Source organism: Ctenopharyngodon idella, chromosome 12 (genome assembly GCF_019924925.1).
Source record: "Ctenopharyngodon idella isolate HZGC_01 chromosome 12, HZGC01, whole genome shotgun sequence".
Taxonomy (NCBI): Eukaryota; Metazoa; Chordata; class Actinopteri; order Cypriniformes; family Xenocyprididae; genus Ctenopharyngodon; species Ctenopharyngodon idella.
The window spans coordinates 18182772-18204252 of record NC_067231.1 but is presented as its reverse complement, the minus strand read 5'-3'; the positions used below and the strand labels follow the sequence as shown (position 1 = coordinate 18204252).

The following is a 21481-nucleotide window of genomic DNA, read 5'->3' as shown; positions in this document are numbered from 1 at the left end:
ATATCTTAATTTGTGTTCCGAAGATTAACGAAGGTCTTACGGGTGTGGAACGCCATGAGGGTGAGTAATAAATTACGTTATTTTCATTTTTGGGTGAACTAACCCTTTAAAAATATAAAAAAAGGCTAATATATATTTTTCTATATTATCAATCCATCTGACCAAATGATCCAGTCAAATCACAATTAAAAAAATCCATTTATTGCACCTATACTGCATTACTTCCTGTTGAACATTGTTTCACTTGGTAATAGGGGACATTATGTATGTTAAGTGCACTGTGAATGCCATTGTTTTTAAAGGTGTTAAAGTGGCTATTCAAGTACAGTGAGTAAGGGATAATGTTGGTCATTATCACAAAATACCCAATAGTGTATTCAGAACCCTGATGCAAAGCAGATTCGTTAATATAAGCTGAAATGATTTCATTATGTAGAAAGAAAGAGATCACTGATTAATAGAGAGCTAGCACCGCTATATAGGAAATCGGTGCCCTGGGACAATGGTCAATTATTCAGTTTAGCAGCCATTATACAAAAACATTTGACTGCGATTGACCAATCAGAATTAAGTATTCCAGAGAGCCGTGTAGTAATGTTCAAAAGCATTGTGCTTAATTGTCATCTAGTAGTGAATGCTCGGTGTGGACCATATTTTAGTCTCTTTTCGTGGTAACAGACTCACAGGGTCCTTGCGTAACCCTGCCGTGGCTCTGCTGCCATGGGTCGGCCTTGCGATTAGTGCAGCTCAATCCATCTACGTTATGGCTGAAATAGCTCCACATGAAGTAGTAAGCACAACCTCCTGACCCAAAAATGAGGGGCTTAAGAGACCAGCTGTGTGTGTGTGTGTTCGCCCAGGAGAAAGAGAGCGCATGTTTCAAAGGTTAAGCCTTTATATGTGTGTGTGTGGGAGAGATTTGTAAGAGAGGAGAAGAACAGGTAAAAGTGTAGCGATAAACCCTATTTATAAATCCCTTTTCCTTTAGCGTCTATCTCTCCTAATCTCTCTCCTGTGTCTTTCCATTCCTTTCCTTCCTCTCACTGTGCTTCCTCTCGCTGTTCCTTCATTCACAAGAGCACCTTCATAGATGTGCGTAGCTGCATTTGTGTACCTGAGTGGAGTTTTATCACCTTTCTGTCGCCATCTCCGGTTTGTTATCATGCACGATTAATGAGGTTGTTGTACAAAATAACGCAGACTAACTGCTAACACATTCATCCACCCTATCATCACAGGGTGTGTCATCCTGGGAGAGGACACAGGAAATGAAAGAGAGATGCTGTGACAATTAAACAAACGCTCTTCAAACTGTGTGTGTGTGTTTACATCTACTCAAAATGTACTCATCTTCTCTTTTTTTCATTCACACTCTCACTCACACTCCCACACACTCAGGGCGGCATCATAGACAATCATCGTGTCTGAGGACATGGCACAGGAAATCAGGGTTGTCTTGGAAACGGGGCCTTATTGATTAAGTGGTCATCATCGCTCAGCACATGTGGCTCAGAGGTGGACAGGGTTTTCCAACTCTCTCTCCTCTTTTGTTCTGCATTCATGTTTCTTTTCCATTCTCTTCCTCATCCAAATCCCCACCAGGTGTTTGTCACTCCCACATGAGTCATTTTGATATTTCATTTGTTTTTGTTTTTATATGATGTTGTGTATCATAGCCATATTTATTATTCATGCTCAAAAACTAAAATAGAATCACCATGACATTTAAATAGTTTAGTTTTTTTGTTATAAAACTATATAAAGAAATATACTGACAAACTTAAAACTGAAACTATATAAATTAAAAACTAAATTAAAAACATTTTACAATTTTCTAGTTTCAGATTAGCTTGCTTAGTTTCTATTTTGACTCAATTTCCAATTTAGTTTAGTTTTTCATATTGTAGCTTTCACTTTATGATTATGTTTTAGTTTTATTTTAAGAACAAACATAATCATAGATGGAAACTTATGAAAAATGAAACTAAATTGGACAAAAACTAGGAATTCAAACCTTGAAAATGACTCATAAAGGTCACACTTTAGATTAGGGTCCAATTCTCACTATTAACTAGCCTAACTATGACATTTGCCTCAATAAACTCCTAATTACTGATTATTAATAGTTTGTAAAGTATTGTTAAGTTTAGGTACTGGGTAGGATTAGGGGATTTAGAATATGGTCATGCAGAGGAAGGCATTAATATGTGCTTTATAAGTACTAATAAACAGCCAATATGCTAGTAATATGCATGCTAAGTTAGCATCTCTCTTTTTCTCTCTTTGATGACATGATTCTACAGTTCCTCTTATGACATTTATCTCTCTTTTTGCACTTGTCATGTGCTTGTGTTCACGTCATTCCCTCTGGTTCGTACTGCTCTAGACTTTGACTGTCATATGTCAGATGTTTTGATCTCTGTCGTGGAGCAGTGAAGGGATTTTAGCATGCTAGCATTGGGATTTACAGTAGGAAATCAGGACAGAACCACAGCCGTTTTTGCCGTTGGCTGGCAGCGTGATATTTTGAGTTTAGACAGATTAAGTCAGGGTCCTGAGGTTATTTAGATCCTGAAAGAGCTTTTATGGTTTATATGAATATCTAGCTTCAGGCCACAGGTGTGTGTGTGTGTGTGTGTGTGTGTGTGTGTGTGTGTGTGTGGCTCAGGTTTTGCCCACATTGTGAAGACCAACCAGGCTTAATAAACACACTACTTAATATCTTAATGAAAATCTGAAAATGCATAGAGGTTTATGTAAAGGTTAGGGGATAAAAAATATCATTAGGTCAGTTTGAAAAAAAACAAAAGCAATAGAACAGTCTAAAACAATATGTGTGAGTAAGAAATTTAAAGGGATAGTTCACCCAGCAATCAAAAATCTGTCATCCCTTCAGGAGTGTATCCTTGAAGTCTGAATGTCGTGTAGATTTGAGAGTTGCATTGATGTAACCTCAGTGAACAGACACTGAGTGTCTGTGTGCGTGTCTGGTTATAGTAGTGAATCATCACCTCTTCTGATGTTTCGAAGGACTGAGACACTGTGGAATGTTAACACTCAAGCAAAATAAAATGCTATTATCGGAAGTAGCCGGTGTGTTTGGGCGCTTGCATGTGAGTAAAGAGATGCTGGATGTTGCCAAGTCGGCGTTAGTAATGTTCCTGTTTAAATACTGTATCTAAATGTATCAGCTGGGAAATCACAGGCCTCACTGTCTGAACTCCCATTGGTTGTCGCCACATTTGCATAAAATTGAACTCAAGCTCAACTTTATCGCATCCTTCCTGTCACTCATGTCACCTCAAATCGCCAACTCTCATAAAAAATTAATAACTTTCAGCTGCACAAGTGTGAGTTGAGTGTGTATGTGCCATATAGAGGGTAACATTTTTGCAGCACTTGCACAGATCAGCCTTGAATAACTCTGATGGAACTTTTTGAAATACTCAGATTAGTTCCGATTTTTCTTAAAATGCTTAGTTATCAGATTTAGATTGAGACTGTGGACCTTTTCCGGATTAATCTTGCTTACAATTTAAGCTGCCATTTAGTAGTAAAGCGTGAGAGAGTTTGGAGAGTGAAAGTGCACCACTCTTTTGAATGGCTGGGGAGCATCACGTCATGGAAAACTCAAAAGAAAAAGCGTATCGGGTCGTGGCGAGTTCAACAGGAAGTTGAGGTTTTTCCTGCCAAGGTCATGACCCAGGAAGTACATTACCTCTGATAAGGGCTGGTGGGAATTCAGCCATTGTGGCAGTGTCACGAGAAGAGAGGATGTGGATAGTATGAACTGTGTGTGTGAGAGGGACGGTGTGAAGGAAAGTTAAGCTAAATAAAGTCAGACATTGGATTCTCTGTTCTCTTCCTTTATATCTGGAGCTCAGAATAACATGTGTTCACTGCTTGAAACAACATTTCATGCTAGTCTTAACCTGAGGCAAATTCTTTGCTTAGAAAACAGATAATGTGATTTTACAAGTTAGAAGAGCATTTCTCTAATAAAATGTCTGACACTTTACAGTATTGTTTAAAAGTTTGGGGTCAGTAAGTTTTTTTTTATTTATTTTTTTGAAAGAAGTCTCTTATTGCTGACTGCATTTATTGATCAAAAATATAGTAAAAATGTTGTGAAATATTTTTACAAATTAAAATCACTCCTCCTATTTGAATATACTTTAAAATGTATTTCTGTGATGGCAAAGCTGATTTTCAGCAGTCATTACTCCAGTCTTCAGTGTCACATGATCCTTCGGAAATCATACTAATTTGCTAAAGAAAATTACTTATTACTATAGATGCTGAAATGAGATGCTTATTATTTTTGTGGAAACCGTGATTTTTGGAATATAAATCTAGCATTATAAATGTCTTTGTCACTTTTGAGCAATTTAATGTGTCCTTGCTGAATAAAAGTATTAATTTCTTTAAAAAAAAATGTACTGTCCCCAAACTTTTTGAATGTTAGTGTATGCAACTATAGTAAAATGCAGTTGTTTGGACCATGTCAACTGTTTTTGAATTAGCTTATTGAGTATAGCTGAATTTGTTGGGTGCAAACATAAAACCATAGGCACCCTGAAAGAGGCACGTATATAATAAACTCTATTTTTTTCTGATGAAAAATGGCTAGGACATTTCTAAGGTAATATGGATAGGCTGCCGCTAATGTCGCTATTGTTTTAGTACTATTATATGTAATTATGTAATCATCCACTATGTATATGTGATTGCTTAAAAAACGCAAATAGAACACTTTTCAACAAGCTGAAGGATTTGAGGTATTAATGATTGTGTTTACATGTACAAAAAATAATGATCCGAAATCAGCTTATCATAAAAACTTTTAATGTTTTTTCTTTTGCTTGTTTTTTTTTTTTTTCATCCAGTCCAAACAGACATGCACATAAGATTTTGGTTCTTAAACAGTTTATTTACCTGAAAAAAAGACCAAGTTTAAGGCGTTTACATGATCTTACATGAGGCAATAGTAATAGTGATGCTTAGCAAACACCACATCTCACAATGCTAAAAGCCAAAGATATCTTCTTGCTTGAGATGCTCAGCCGCTAATATGGTAGCCTGACCTTGCTCTCTCTCCTCTCTCTCTCTCACTTTGAAACTGAGACGTTGATGACTTTGGTGTGTTTTTCTTTCCTTGTCTCTCTGTTCTTTTTCTTGCTCCTTTCTTTCCCTCTCTTTCAGTTCTCTGTTCCACCCTTTTTTAATTTCTCCTGCTACATCAAAGCACAGACTGGTGTGTAGGCGGTTAAATGTGGGCCCAATGTCAACAAGCTCTCTACTTTTTTCACTTCTCCTTTTCTTTTTCTTCCTCTTCCGAGACCTGGAGGATATACCCTCCAGCACAAACACTATACTCTTCTTTTTTTTCCCAGTAAAACATCCCTTTCAGTCTTTTCAGTTGTGTCACTTTCTTGTCACCATGTCATGAGAAATCGTGGCAGAACTGACCGGGTTCATTAGCGCCAGTTGAACTCAAATTCAAGCTTGCGGTTACAGAGACAAATCACCGAAACTTCTTATGATACCAACAGATTAAGATGTTGTACAGGCTGTCTCTCAAAACATACCCATTCTGCCTAGATAGGCAGCACAGCAGGTTTTGAGACAAAGCTATAATTAGAAGTCAGGGGAATTTACGGTACTGACTCATTATAAATCACATAGTAGCACCAGATATTCCTGCAAGCTCAGAGACGTCACAGTTTTTCTTTATCGTGGATTCTGGGCCGACTTAATAAAGCTGTCTGGAGATATAAGAGGAGGATGAGAGCCAGACGCAGGGAGGATTGAGGAGAGGTCTGGAGCACACCTGGTTCACACACATAGCGCTCTAGTGTGTGTTCTGATAACTTCCATTTGTTCAGTTTCCGTTTGATTTCTTTTTAAATAAGGAAAAGATGTTGTTAAAGATAGAAAAAGGAAGGGGGAAGGACTGTAAAATGGCACAGGAAAAGACGTCAAAGCAGCAGTTCTCGTATGACGTGGCCCTGGCCAGTGGAGATTCACTGGGGAATGGATTCAGCTGAATGAACAAATCACACACATACAAGAACACACACCTGTCGAGTTAATTCTGTCCAGAGCGTTTTTCAGTATGTCTAAACTTCTGTTATTGTGTTTGGGTACATGTTTGAGTCTGTACAGTGGTCGCAATAGTTTTTTAGCCACATTTTAAAATGTAGGAATTTCATTGCATTACTTAACAAAATATCTAACCAAGTGGCTTGTGTAAATAAATGATGCTAGAACTTTTCCCAGAATTAACCAATTTTGCAAGACTTTTAACCAGCTGGTGATTTTTAGTAATTTCGAGTTAGCCTCAAGTTCACTCAGGTGTCTTAATGAAATAAACATGTTAAATACAATGTATGATTCACTATGTTCAACTAAAGTGTACTTGTTTTGTGTTGTTGTTTTTTTTTATTAAAATTCAAGCTATTTTGATATTTTGTTTGTAATGCAATGACATTCATACATTTGAAAGTGTGGCATAACACCATGTTTTTATGTCTTTTTTTTGTCTTACCCAGCCATAATGAGTGACAAGCAACAGAACAATTTGTCAGTATCCCCGCCCACTCCACATGTCCATTAAAGGGTTAGTTCACCCAAAAATGAAATTTATGTCATTAATTACTCACCCTCATGTCGTTACAAACCCGTAAGACCTTCGCTCATCTTCGGAACACAAATTAAGATATTTTTGATGAATAAAAAAAAAATCCCCCATGGAAAGCAACATAATTACCACATTCAAGGTCCAGAAAGGTAGTAAAGACATCATTAAAATAGTCAACGTGACTACAGTGGTTCAACCTTAATGTTATGAAGTGACGAGAATAATTTTAGAATAACAGCGTCGGCCAATACTGAGTCACCATTCTGACGTAGAACCTGGAAGTGCTGAACGTAAACAGCTTAGGAGAATGACAGGGGAGAGAAGAAGTTGCTGAATAAAGTCGTTATTTTTGTTTTGTTTTTGCACACAAAAAGTAGCCCTATTCTCGTCGCTTCGTAACATTAAGGTTGAACCACTGTAGTCACGTTGACTATTTTAACAATCATTTTACTACTTTTTTACTTTAGCGGATTTCATCAAAAATATCATAATTTGTGTTCCGAAGATGAACAAAGGTCTTACAGGTGTGGAACGACATGAGGGTGAGTAATTAATGACAGAAATTTCATTTTTGGGTGAACTAACACTTTAAATATCAAATATTTTCTAATTGGCTGTTATAGTCACATCGAGTAGCAGTTTCACATTCAGTGTGGACAGAGAAATGTTTTGCATTGCTCCTGTATAGATAGAAGTGTTGGGGCCACTGATATGTTTATGGAAAAATCAGAGGGAAATACTTTGTTAACTGAATGCCTGGGTTTATTGTGCTCACTTTGTGTCTGGAAGGAGAATTAGGGGTTAAAAGAGGGTGCCAGGAGGGCCAACTTTTCCCCCAAGCATTTAAGCCTTGTTGTAAAGCTCTCTCTCTCTCTCTCTCTCTCTCTCTCTCTCTCTCTCTCTCTCTCTCTCTCTCTCTCTCTCACACTCACACTCACACACTCTCTCACACACACACACACACACACACACACACACACACACACACACACACGTTATGGCTTAGAGCACATACTTATAATGCCGGCCTATAGTCCAGAGATCATGTCTTAGAGTAATAATCATTACACTCAGTCACAGACTGTGCCTGATTGTTGCTGCAAACCCACAGGTGAGTGAGTGTGTGTATGTAGAGACGACAATCAGATGATTGTAATCTCTAATCTCTGTTGTTTATCTGGCATGCTGTTTGTTTGTCTCAGATTAAGAGGATGTTTAGAGCTCTGTTGTTTTTGGTATTATTATTCCACTCTAATTGTGTGAGAGAGTGAAAGCATTAACAAATGTGATCGTTTGAGAGAGCAATTAGCCTGTTTGACCACTGGTTGTTGTTGTGTATGTTGTGTCATTAGTGTGTGGGTGTGTGTGTGGAGGCGTGCGATTAAGATCAGCAGATGATCTGTGTATTTTCGTACACCGTGGTCTCTTTGCTACACCGATGATGACGAAGGCCCTCATGCAGATCGACAATGTCTGAATGAACAAAGACCATTCTCTTGCTTTTGTGCACATCTGCATGCGTTAATGCGTGTGTGTATGTGAATGTTTTGTATTTGGTTATTTGGTCTGGCAGGTAAATGTCACGCATGGGAGTGTTGCCTAGCTACAAAAATCAAATGCCATTAGCCCAATGAGAGTGAGAGCGTGCTTCACATTCCTGACAAATAACACGTCCACAACACCGCACCACTCATCTGCATATACGCACGCTTCCTGTTTCCTTTTCATTTCATCAAATAATTAAAAGGCAAACGATGCGTCTCTTTGAACTCTTTATTGATTATGTTCTTGGTGCTTATGGAGGACTCATGCTTTGTTACTCTGTGTTTTTGACTCTGGTTTTAGACAATGTTTATGGATTTGTGCTGCATTCACATCTTGTTGGAATGAGATGACAACTTAGAGATTTTTTCTCTAAGCTTTTCATTTATTTTTGGTGGCAGTTGTCATAACACTAAAATGAATTGTTGTTGGTATCTTAATCAAAATATTAATGCACCTCTATAAAAATATTCAGGAACTAAGTGTCCATTTACAGAACACATTTCATTTTTTCATTCAATTGCTTTGCTTTTCCACTGATTTCTATGTAAGCATGTGCCGGAAGTCTTTGACCCTTGCACTTCTTGTGTCTTTTTGCAGCGTCTCACAGATAACACGCCGCTCAAGTTAAAAGAAGAACAACTTTATAAAAAAATTTTTAAAAAAAGACTCTCTAGACTAGGGCTGGTAAAAAATATAGATTTCTTGATTTTAATCGATTCTCATTTTTACGACCTGTTATCGATTCTTAAATCCCAAGAATCGATAAGTCTAGTTGGTTTTCAGTTTATGAATGAACAGAACATGTAGCGCGCCTCCCATCTAATAAATCGTAATAATCTTTGTGCTTTGTTACTTTTGATATTAAGCAAAGATTTCAAATGACATCCATCTTATTATGAGATTCAAAAAATAAATACCATTTTGGTGCTGTTTAATGTGGCATGACAGATCGCTGTAGCGCCTCAGTTAAACAGAAGCGGCAGCACGGAGCGCATGTGAACATCCTCTCCTCAGCTTTAATACCAGTTACAGCGTGAAATAAACATGAATGAACATCTGAAGGTATGTTAAAAGATACAGTACAACTTACCGAAATCCGTATCATGTCTGGTATAACAGCTCAATCAGTGTTTCAACCTCGGAAAGACATCAATAAAACAGCTTGTAAACAATGTCACGTACCGTCATATTTACCTCAGAAAAACATATTCAGTGACCATAAACTCATTAGTCAGCTAGAAAAATGAACTCTAGAGAGCAGCATTCTGATAAATATATGCACCGTTACATATTCATTATAATTTTAATGTTCTTCAATATTTAATGCATGTTTGAATAAATCAGTTATGACAGCCACAATTTAAATGTTTATATTTAAAAAACAAAAAAACAAATTGGAGTAGAAATATGATTATGTAATTCTAAACTTTATTTATTATAAAAAAACATCATTGAGTGTAATTTAAGTGTTTGTATATAAATAAGTTAATTTTAACCTTCAATATTATAGTAATGTAGTACCAACTCAAATGTGTAGTTTACAGCATTAGTTGATTTTTTTTTCCTCTAGAAAATTGTATCTACTGTATCTGATATACTACATCCAAAATAATCTATATCGAATCGAATCAAATCACAAGCATGTGAATAGAAATCAAATCGAATCGTGAAAATTGTGTCAATACCCAGCCCTACTCTAGACCTTGTGTTTTTATATGTAGAAGTTGCTGATGACAGTCACAACGGTCAAGTGAGTTCCTGTAAATTTCCACATTTTGAACTTTTAATTACAAATTTCGCCAAAAGACGTGAACGAGTTTTACAACTTGGAAACTCCACCAAAATTTATCGCCATTATTACATAGTGCCTTGAGTATAAAGGCAGTGATTGTCTAATTTAGTTTAGATATTTACCTAGAAGAACAGAGAAGACACAATATTTAGTTATTGTGAGCATTTTCAGTCCGCCAACGAAAATAGTTCAGAAAGTCAAAACAGAATTAATAGTTTTGTGTTGCTGACAAATCCTGTAAACTGTGAAACGTGCTGTTGTACTAAATATCAGCACTTTTGGGACACTGCTCAGCCAATCAGATTAGAGTACCGAAACTAACTGTTGTATAATAGAAAACAAGACAAAAAAAGCGTTTACAGATGTTTCTGTTTGTTTTATCTCTAAAGTGTGGCAACAAAACCAAAACTGCCTTTGGGTCTGCTTCAAAGCTTTCAGTCCTCTCCTTTCCTTTCCTCACTTTTCTTTTGCTTTTCCCCTTTGCACTTAAGAGGGAATCGGGGACAAACCGTCTATCAGTCACTTAACACGCACACTTCTCAGCACAGCATTGCGTCACACCCTCCCATTGTGTTTATTAAAAGCTGCATATGTGAGTTTCCTGAAGTGTCAAAGGATCCGCAAAGTTTAAAGGACAAATGCGCACACAAATGTGTGTTAAACTTGTCTTAAAATGTATCTTTTGAAAGTGTGCATGTGTTTGTGTGTGTTGGGAACTATCACAGGAAAGTTTGTGTTCAGGGTCACATTGACTAATAGAATTAGGTCAGTGTGGATAGTTCAATACAAACGCTCGTCTCAAATGCTCTTATAGTTCTATACAACAATAACATTTAAGCTCTGTGTCGTATCAAAGCAAATAATGAATGTGTTGTGTGTGCACTCGTCTAGGTCAGAGATCCCATTAGTAAAGGTGAGAGGAAATTAGAGATCTGTGTTGTTTTACATTGAGTGATTTGTCAGTGTGCACATTGATTTCTGTCAGTGTACATCTTTCTCTTTCTCACTGACACACGCGCACACAAGTCACAGACAAAGAGATGCTTCAATATGTCAATATATCTGTCCCTGGTGACATCATCTATCTGTCCGGTCAGCCATTTTATCTGTTTTACCGTAAAAGACCCTATTTACTTTCTTTGTACACATTCCTGATCTTATTATTCACTATTCATCATTCAAAGCTATTCCAAAGAGAAAAATGTTTGTAATCTTTCATGCATATTGCTCCGCCCCCTAACCATCTGGCTTCATTCTTATTTCTAACGCCCACTTTTCACAATCCAATCTATAGCTGTTGGATAAAAGCCAGACCCGCACCACATTTTTTCTTGTTGAATATTATGTTTCACTTCGAAATACAGTACAGTATGTCATATTAGTGAAATAAAATGGGTTGAGGATGTTGTTTAATGTTGACTGTAAATAGTGCTCTGTGTGTGTATCAGTAGGGAGGCCGTTAAAATCTTGTGATCGGAGATCAAAGTAAAAACAGGACAACTGATCCTTGTCACTTCTTGTAATTAGTGACTACACCGACATCCAGTCACTTTTTTTTTCTCTTATCCCTGTGCGTCTCAGCGCACACACACTTACACTCTCTCATGGCTGGTTAGGTTAGATATATCTCGGCTGCCCGTGATTGTGTAAGTGATTGCTGTCCTGCCCGTTTAGTAGTGTGTAATGGAGCAGCACTGGATGGATCAGTGAGCTCCAAGAGACGGGGGGCTCAACCCCACCTCACTGCCTGGGAACAAGACACCTTTCTGGGGCTTGGTCAGACAATAGCAGAGCTCGAAGAATCTTTGAGATTACATTTGTAATGAAGGGTTTTTTTGTTTGTCACTTTTTATCAATTTAATGTGTCTTTGCTGAATAAAAGTATTAATTTCTTAGTCTTCTCAGTAGTGTAAATATATATAGCGAAGTGCATGATCTTTGGAAGTAAGCAAATTGAGATCCATTAAGATCTGATTTGGGCTGTTGATGATAAATTTAGAAAAACCTCACATCAGTTAGGCCTAACCAATAGTTATTTGTCCATCATCAAATTATTAGCATCAGCCAATAATTGTGTCCAAAATTGTTCCTTGCCAACAAATATTAAAGGGATAGTTTACCCAAAAATGAAAATGATCCCATAATTTACTCACCCTCAAGCCATCCTAGGTTTATATGATTTTTTTCTTTCTGATGAACACAATGAAGTTATATTAAAAAATATCCTAGCTCTTCCAAGCTTTATAATGGGAGTGAATGGTGCCATATTTTTGAAGCCCAAAAAAGCACATCAGTCCATCATAAAAGTAATCCATACAGCTCCAGCGGGTTAGTAAAGGCTTTGTGAAGCGAAGCTATGCATTTTTTAACTTTATAAACTGTAATAGCTGGCTTCCGGTAACGGCCATACACGAGTCCTGTTCGAAGAGTGACTGGAAACTAGTGATTACAGTTTATAAAGTTATAAATATGGATATTTTTCTGACAAAAACACATCGCTTCGCTTCAGCAGGAATTTATTAACCCCCTGGAGCCGTATGAATTACTATTATGATGGATGGATGCGCTTTTTGGGCTTAAAAAAAAATGGCACCATTCACTCCCATTATAAAGCTTGAAAGAGCCAGGATATTTTTTAATATAACTCCGATTGTGTTCGGCTGAAAGAAGAAAGTCATATAAACTGGCTTGAGGGTGAGTAAATTATGGGATAGCTTTCATTTTTAGGTGAACTATCCCTTCAACTTCTGTTTACAATTTTGTAATTATTTTTGAATAAATATTGTGCTAATTTCACTTAATCAATTTTCTGTATGTCTCACTTGCATTGCATTATGTTTATTTCAGCATTATGAAAACCTGTCGACCACTAGTGTAAATTATTTTTGTCTTTACAGTCACCAGAGAGCGAGTTGCATGGGTCTGTGAAGCAAACAGAGAGTGAAATTTGCAGATCTGTGCTGTTTTTGAGTGTGACGTGGGAGAGTTTCTGGGGTTGTTTTGTTGACTCATCCCTCTGCCTCCAGTGGGAGTGTTGTGAATGTGTGTGTACGCCTGTGGCATCTCTTCACCTCTGTAAGTGTCAGGCTGTCTGAATGATCAGCTTTATGAGACCTGACCTTTAAATACAAGAGTCTGAGCAGCCCCCTCTCTCTCAGTCTTCTTTTCTCTGACCATGTGTGACAGGATCTGCCTCTGGCAAACTCTCCGTCCAGATGAATATGGACTTTGACAGCGATGCGTTGTCTTTTCAAGTCATTAACAGTTTTTTTTTCGTAACCGCTGTATATACTCACAGCCCAATCTCTCACAGATCAAATGCCACTGAATGATGTTATTTTGACTATTTTAGGTCGGAAAAAGAGGGACCACTTATCTTTTTCCCCCTCCCCCATCCCCAGCGCCCCGTTAACAAGAATAGTCATCCTTGCAGCACACTTCACCTGTTCCTACAATCCAACAGCTGAGACTGCAAGTGGGCCTCCTGTCGGTCTGGACCACAGACCAGTTTAATCCGGTTTAAGGTGTTTTCAGCCTAGATGTGCATTAAAAAAAGCAACAGAGACAGAAAAGCACCAGCCAATCAAAATGCTGTATTTGACTGATTTCATCATAGCTGTCATTATATTTGGTGGATATTTAGATATATTGGATCACAACAGTGTTATCGTTAACTAAAACTAAAGCTATTAAAAATCGTTTTTGGTCATTGAAATAAAGCTGAAATAAAATTAATAATTATTAAAATTCATTATATATATATATATATATATATATATATAATTACTAGTATTATATATAATACTAAAATAACACTGCATCATGGTTGGAGCCTAGAACCAATCAGCTTGACCAATCAGCATTCAGGATCAGAACTATATCTTTTATAATATTGTTTTAACCTGATTAAGTTGTCTTCATAACAAAATATTATGTCCTCTTTGTCTTTGTCTGACTCAACTGATGTGCTGTTTGGGAAATGTCCTGCATGTGTATACACACACACACACACACACACACTGACAAATATACTCAGATGCTCTTAATCATGTCTGTGAGTCACACTGTGTGTGTTGGTTTGGATGGGTGCATAAATATATGTATCTATCTATGTGTACTGTTCACTTTGGTCAGATAGACTGTTCAATGTTTCGTCTAGACACCACTGGCTCATTCATTCGTTCTTTTATTGATCATTTCATAGATTAAAACTTTTGGACAGTGTTTGTGTCCAAGAGAGTGAGCAGACACTATTACATGTCTGGAAAAACCACCAAACAGGAAAGCTTGTACACAGAGAAACTTTTTATAGCTCAATGGGTTGCTCTTTTATAGCTCAGGAGGATTAATAGTGTTCACAATTATGTTTCATTGAAAAAAAAAAAAAAATCTAATGAGTGTTTATAAATCTATAAAATTTGGTTGAAGATGTTGGCAAATCAAAGCACAGTTAGAGAAAGACATGTTTTCTCAGGAGAATATATAAATATATATATTGCATTACCTCTCTATTTAATCTCACTTATATAAGAGAAACCACTTAAGAAGCCACTTAAAACATCTCATTTGTGAGATATATATATATATATATATATATATAAAACGTATATATGTCATCTGTTACATTTGAGTGGAAGAGAAATCCCCATTTCCTGTTGACACAGGTGTGTGGTCATGTCTGTGTGTTCTCATACAACAGTTTGGTGCTTTCTTGTGTTAATTTTGGTAGGGTTACCTTGACAACGGGACTTTCCCACCCTAAACAAAGTGTGTTGTGTAGCGTCTAAATCCAGTGTGCTGACCATGGGCGGCACTGAACCTCTGTCTGATCTGCTTATGAAGATGAGTGTGAGGATAAAGGGAGGCAGATCTTATTGAGGGACGAGTGGGAGGAGAGAGAGAGAGAGAGAGAGAGAGAGAGAGAAGGTATTATTGAAACTGTACGAAAGAAGGTTCAGGTTAGTGAACCATATCTGCAGGTACAAGACTGACTGACTAACCAGCAGGCACAACAGATGTTTCCTCTTTATATCTACAGACCGGTGAAGCACAAACACACACGAACAGACACAAAGTCTAGCACTGCACAGACACAGAACAGGATCTGATAATGCACAAGTGCCACAACATACCGCCCATACTTTTAATAGACAGGTAATGTACTGTCATGAAACACACACACTGTAAAAAAGAATTGTTGGTTTAACTTAAAAAAGTAAGCTACCTGGTTGCCTTAAAATTTTGAGTTCATTGCACTTAAAAATTTGAATTAATACAAAGAAGGCGATTGATTTAATCAACAGAAACTCAAAATATTATGTTATCTGAACTACATTAATTATCTAAGTTGATTTGACATAAGAAAAAAATCTTATGATAACAAATTATGAAAATAATTTTTACAGTGCACTTACCGGTATAACTTTCTCTCGGACACTTAGTTTAGAGTTTAATTAGTCCCAATCACCATGTGTATGAGAGACCATTATGCCTGTGAATGGGGTCGGTCTTACCTCAAACGTAAACATACTAAAGTAGGAGCTGACGAACTGAAGCTGCACGGTCTGTTATCATAGTGCAGGTATGACCGCGCTCTCTGACCTTATTTAGAAGAACCCAGTTGCGCTGAGCAAGATTAGCTCAAAATACACTCGCATACTCTCAAGGCCAGACACACCTCATGAATTCTCAAAGTCACCCTTGCTCAAACACACACTAACATACATGTATTCCTCACTGCATTCCTTCTCTTAGCACATCAATGTTAACACTTTTATCACTCATATGAATCTGCAGTCAAGCTAAGTGTACGTTAGCAATGTTTTTGTGCACTCTTCCTCAATGAATAGAGACAGCCTGCTGCGACTAATTAGCTTCTTAGCATTGGCTGGATAATGATGCACTTGTGAAGTGACGCTCTTAGCAGGGCAAGTGGCGCCACCGCCATCCATGACATGTGTGTACTGACTCCCAGAGGGCAGGAAGTGGGAAGGAAAGCATGGGAGAGCAAGGCGAGTAGGAGTGTGAATATTTTGTACTTTCAGTTAGGTGGTATTTCATCTTGTCGCGGATGTAGCCTATAGGTTGAGCCATGGCGCTCTAGCAGGAAACAGGTTTGAATATATACCACTTTTGACTTGCTCTTCTTTCCATAGGGATGCACCCTATACTGGTAGTCAGTATTGGAGATTTAATTTTAGACTCTTGTTTCAGTCTGGTTTTTGGTTACTTTTCTTGAAGTTCTAACTTGAAGGAAAGCGATAGTTTAAGTACGCTGCCCCCTTAAAAGCGCACAAACAACATAGACATAAGATAGACATGATAAATAGTCATAATATTAATAAAAGACATAAATATTAAACCACATAGACATAAGATAGACATAAATAGTCATAATATTAATAAAAGACATAAATATTAGTATAGTAACTTAGTGTAATGAAGTGTAAAATAAAATTATCAAATATTCATGCCGTCTGTGCAGTTGTAATTTACAACAGTAATATATTTCTGCCTTAATTTCTATAATTAGTTAAAACATAACAATAATAATTAAATAATTAATTTAATAATATTAATAACCAACATCAAACCGTCTGTGAACATATAAATGTGCCTTTAAATTATTGAAATATTAACTTAAAATCTCAGAGGGTATTTATTTTAAAATAAAGTAAATAACTTACTTTTAAGGGGTTTGACTGAAAAGAAGGAAAAGAAGTATGGGAACCCGTATAACTCCTTGAACTCTACTTTCCACTTTTTTGTTTTTCATTTCCGAATTCAAAACAAACAATTTTTCCATATTTTTTTCCATACTAAATTAAATAGTTGATCCTTAACATGACTGGTTTTGTTTTATTTATTTATAGCCAAAATGTTACTGATTTTTTTTTCTTAGATTTTTATTTTTAGATTTAAATTTTTATCAGGCTGTGACATGAAATTAATTATCGGCTTATTGATCTCAGCCAGAATTTTAATATCGGTGCATCCCTAGTTTTCCCATCTCTCTTCCTCTCTGACATCAGGAATGGAGATGCACATCACATGAATGCTAAATGCTTTGCAAACTGGGCCATGCTGTGTTCCATCTGCCTCTGTTGCCTCTGTGATGTCTCCTAGGGAACAGGTTGCCCCCTACAGCCCAGAGCAAAGTGTGCAGCCCAAAGCCCAGCCTCTGAAAACTGAGAACAGAAACATAATGATACAGGCCGCATGTGGAATCCGAGTCTTTCTCAGGAGTGGGTTTGCACACTCCCCAGATGCACAGAGATGTGTGCGGTGACAAGCTTTTGTTTGATGTAATGGCTCTGTCTTGTTGTGGTTAGAGTGTGTGCGAGAGAAAAGAATGCTGGGTGGGGATGTGGTTTAAAGCCTGTGACACAGTGTGTGTATTTGACAGTGAAAAAAAAAAGTTTGTGTGTAATAAAGGATTGCATGTCAGTCAGAGCATGTATGGTCCAGATGGGTTTACTGCACTTTTCCAGTTCTGCGTCGTTGTTTTTCAGTTTTCGAACACTTCTAGCTCAAGATAAGTGTGTGTTTGTGTGTATTGAAGCTTTGGTTTATATATAGCTCGGTTCAAGCGCAGGGTGTGTCTTCATTCCTTCAACGCTGCTTCTGTGTGGATACATACATCAAACTATGACAAATCCAGCTATGCGTTGTACAGAGCTGCTACTTTACAAATTTTACAGTTATTGATAGGAACATCCATCAGTATCTATTCACTCAGCAGGTTTGATTTTCTTATCATCCTCTTCATTGGAAGTGGTATTACAAAATGGCTTGTACAGGGCTAATTTTTGCTATGTGGTTGCTAAAGTGTACTTTTCGATTTCTAAAGTGTTTCTAGGGTGTTCTAGGTGGTTGCTAAGGGGTTGCTATGCATTTACTAGTGTGTTTTGGTAGGTGGTAAGACGTTGCTATGCAGTTAAGATGTTGCTATGCAGTTGCTAGTGTCTTCTTATTGGGTGCTCAGGCATTGCTAGGTGGTTGCTACATTGTTTTGGCTGGTTGCTAAGGCATTGCTATGGGGTTATTAGGGTGTTCTTGGTGGGTGCCAAGGCATTGCAAAGGTGTTATAGGTGTGGTTTCTAAGGCTTTGCTATGGGGTTGCTAGGGTGTTCTCTGTGATAGATAAGGCATTGCTATGAGTTTGCTTGGGTATTCTTGGTTGGGTGTTAAGGTGCTGCTAGGGTGCTCTGGGTGGGTGCTAGTAGGTTGCTTATTGACCCAAATCAGATCTTGGGTCCACCCTTTAAAGTACACCTATGGGATTTATTTTCATGAGTTTAATAATCCACCAGACAATAATTGTCTGTCAAATCACTTAGAAAGTAACAGCACACCTATCCTCATCAAAATGCATGATTTGAGGAATCATTCAAGTCCATATTACAAATGGTGAGAGACTAGTTGCGCACAAAAGTTTAATACTTATAGGTTTGCTTAAATCGCTAAAGCTAGAGTGAGCAACAGGAACATGCACCACTAATTAACCTTTGCAGCTGAAAAGCAACAGTGCAGTATGTTCCTGTTGTAATGAAGGTTAAAAAAAAAAAGCCAACACAGCGATCTGTCGTTATGGTCCAGCCACTCAGGGAGAGTGTTATGATTGGACATTCCACGCATAGCTTCTCTCACCAGGGTTGGAGGAGCGAACTAGAAGCACTCTCACTCCTGGATGAACAAACGAGTGCAGAAAACCCAACTATCCATTCTTACTGTAGCCTCCTTCTAAAACAAACACCCATTCTCTTGCCGCAAAGATAGCTTTAGAAAAAAAACACATTCATAAGCCCTAAAGACAACTGTGTTTGCAATGGAAACCCAATTATAGGCCATTAAGGGTTTTTTGTAGAGATCATCCACCTCGTGTTGTCATATGTTGGTTCGGGCAGACTTACAGGTATACAACCAGTTACTTTCCATACAAAGTGAAAAAGACCAGCAATGCAAAGCTCAAAACTCTGGGAGGTAAACGTGGCTGTCGCTGTGAAGAGGAAAGCATGCTGTAATTTACTGCTCTTGTGCCCCCCTCAAGATCCCTTCATTGGTGATAAATCCCATGAACAGAATCCTGAGCGAGGTATCAGTGTGCCCCAGCGATTATTTTCTTACACCACAGGCCACAATGATTAATATGTTCTGCAGAGAGTGTTCCAGAAGAGAGACACTACTGAAAGATTTAACGCACTGTTTGTTCTCAGCACATTTGATTCTTACTGACTAATTCTATGTATCTTCTCAGAATAGCAAACTATGCAACGGTTAGATAATTTAAGTTTTTAAGACATTAGTAGGGATGCACAATATATCAGTACCATATATTAGAGCCACACAAAAAAGTATTCTCGTCACTTCATAACATTAAGGTTGAACCACTGTAGTCACATGAACTATTTTAAATATGTCTTTAGTAGTTTTCCGGGCATTGAAAGTGTTAATTGTCTTGCTGGCAATGCAGGCCTCACTGAGCCATCGGATTTTATGAAAAATATCTTAATTTGTGTTCCGAAGATGAACGAAGGTCTTACGGGTGTGGAACGACATGAGGGTGAGAAATTAATGACAGAATTTTCATTTTTGGGTGAACTAACCCTTTAATATTCGTGCATTACTATATTTTTTGTTAATTTTGAAACAGTAACATGACCTATTTGTCTAAATCACGTCATGCTTGTGCTTAAATAACCTCTACATAGAGATTGAGAGGTCAAGCAGCAGATGAGAATGTTCTTAGTGGCAAAGACTCATGGGAAACCTGCAGCTCACCTTCCTAAATGACAAATCAATAACTCTTGTCTACCTCAGAGTCTCATGTGTCTTTTATCTGAGCTGGAGTTTAGATGGAAGAAAGTTCAATTCATTATTTAAAGTCTCCATATTTGATGTACTGTACTGGTAACAAGCAGTTGAGTAAAGTTGTGTATGTGTACTCATTTAGGGAACTCTTTAATAGGCTTTTATCGGTGTGCCTTGACTGATGTCACTGCAGTGCCCTATGGGGCATTAAGTGGTTTCAAACATGTTTGCTTCGGAGAATCACCTGGTGTTCTGGGAATACAGGCTTTATCATACAGGTACAGAGTAGCAGATTGGAGTCCAGTTTTTGCCCAGTCAACATATCACCTCACTAGGCTGATTGTAAAATCCATAGATGAGGCATAGCTGGAAAACTGATTGACCAGTAGGAATGTAGACTCATTAGGCTAATGGTTTCATGGGCTGACTTGACATATTCATAGTGCTGTGCATGCCGACAACACATGCAAAGACCATTGAAGGTTTCGGTGGAATGTCAATGTTTGTATTTGGACAAGTGTATGTGATATTTTGAGAGATACCATAGGAAGTACGTTTAGCAAGCATTTATATAACTGAGTAATAGTAGAGCCTTGGCCTGGTGGTTAGCGCACATGCTAAAAATACAATGAGCTGTAGTTCAATATCCCTTTCCGCCATCATTATAACAGGATTTTGAAAAATATGTTGATCATCAAAATATGTTGATTGTCTTGTGAGGAACCTTCTTCCTAAAATATAAAAGCAGTTGTATATTTAACCCCTTAGCATTCCTGTAAATTTAGCCTAAACGCCTAAAAAGGCATAGCCAAAGTAAATTGCATGCTGTTCTTGAACCATTTGGAATATATGCATGGTTTTGGTCTCTTTTGAAAGGTATGTGTACTGCGGGCGGTACAGTGGAACGCTAACGGGTTAAATATGTGCAACCCATATTCACTAGTTCAAAAGTTTGGGGTTAGTTAATGTTTTTGAAAGAAGTCTCTTCACCAAGGCTGCATTTATTTGATCAAAAATACAGTTAAAACAGTAATATTGTTACTGTTTAAACTGTTTTCTATGTGATGGCACAGCTGAATTTTTTTAAAAAAAAATTTTGTACCCTTACCTCTAACCTCTCTATTTTAAGGTACAGATGTTGAATGTTTTATGCTGTCTTTTATGTGTTTTTTATTTAGACCAGTTTGTTCTTCCCGTGCCTTCACACAGTGTTAGTTTACAGCTCCAGCATAATGTGAGCTATTCCTTTCTCGGTAAAGCGTTTGTTTAGTCACTTTTCCTGTGTGTTCCTCCTGAAGGCTGTAATGAAATCTCTCATGTGGAACGGCGGAACAAGGCTCGTGGCTGTTTGTCATGGATCATTCACATTGAGCTCACACACTCTCTGCTGTCCCTTTACTTCTGTCTTCTGCTGACTAGCCACACCATTTGCTTCCCTTGGCTGAACTGCCTGATGGGATTGGTAGCATCTCCTTCACAGTACACCGAATTGACTGTTGTGGTGATCCGTGCATCACTCGGATAGGTTTGACAGAACTTGTGGCTAGTGAGCGATGGGTCTATCTTTATGATTGTGTGATTTTTTTTTTTTTTTTTTTTCGTTTTCTGATAGACAGCATTTTTCAACCACTGCACGTCGAGACTCTACTTTCAGGTACATATATAGACACGCCACAGGTCTTTGCTGTGATCCA

At 37.7% G+C, this 21481-nt stretch overlaps 1 protein-coding gene across 1 annotated transcript in view; it reads left to right on the top strand.

The window, feature by feature from the left end:
* zeb1b (zinc finger E-box binding homeobox 1b) overlaps positions 1-21481 on the top strand; it is a 65035-nt gene that overhangs the window by 24548 nt on the left and 19006 nt on the right.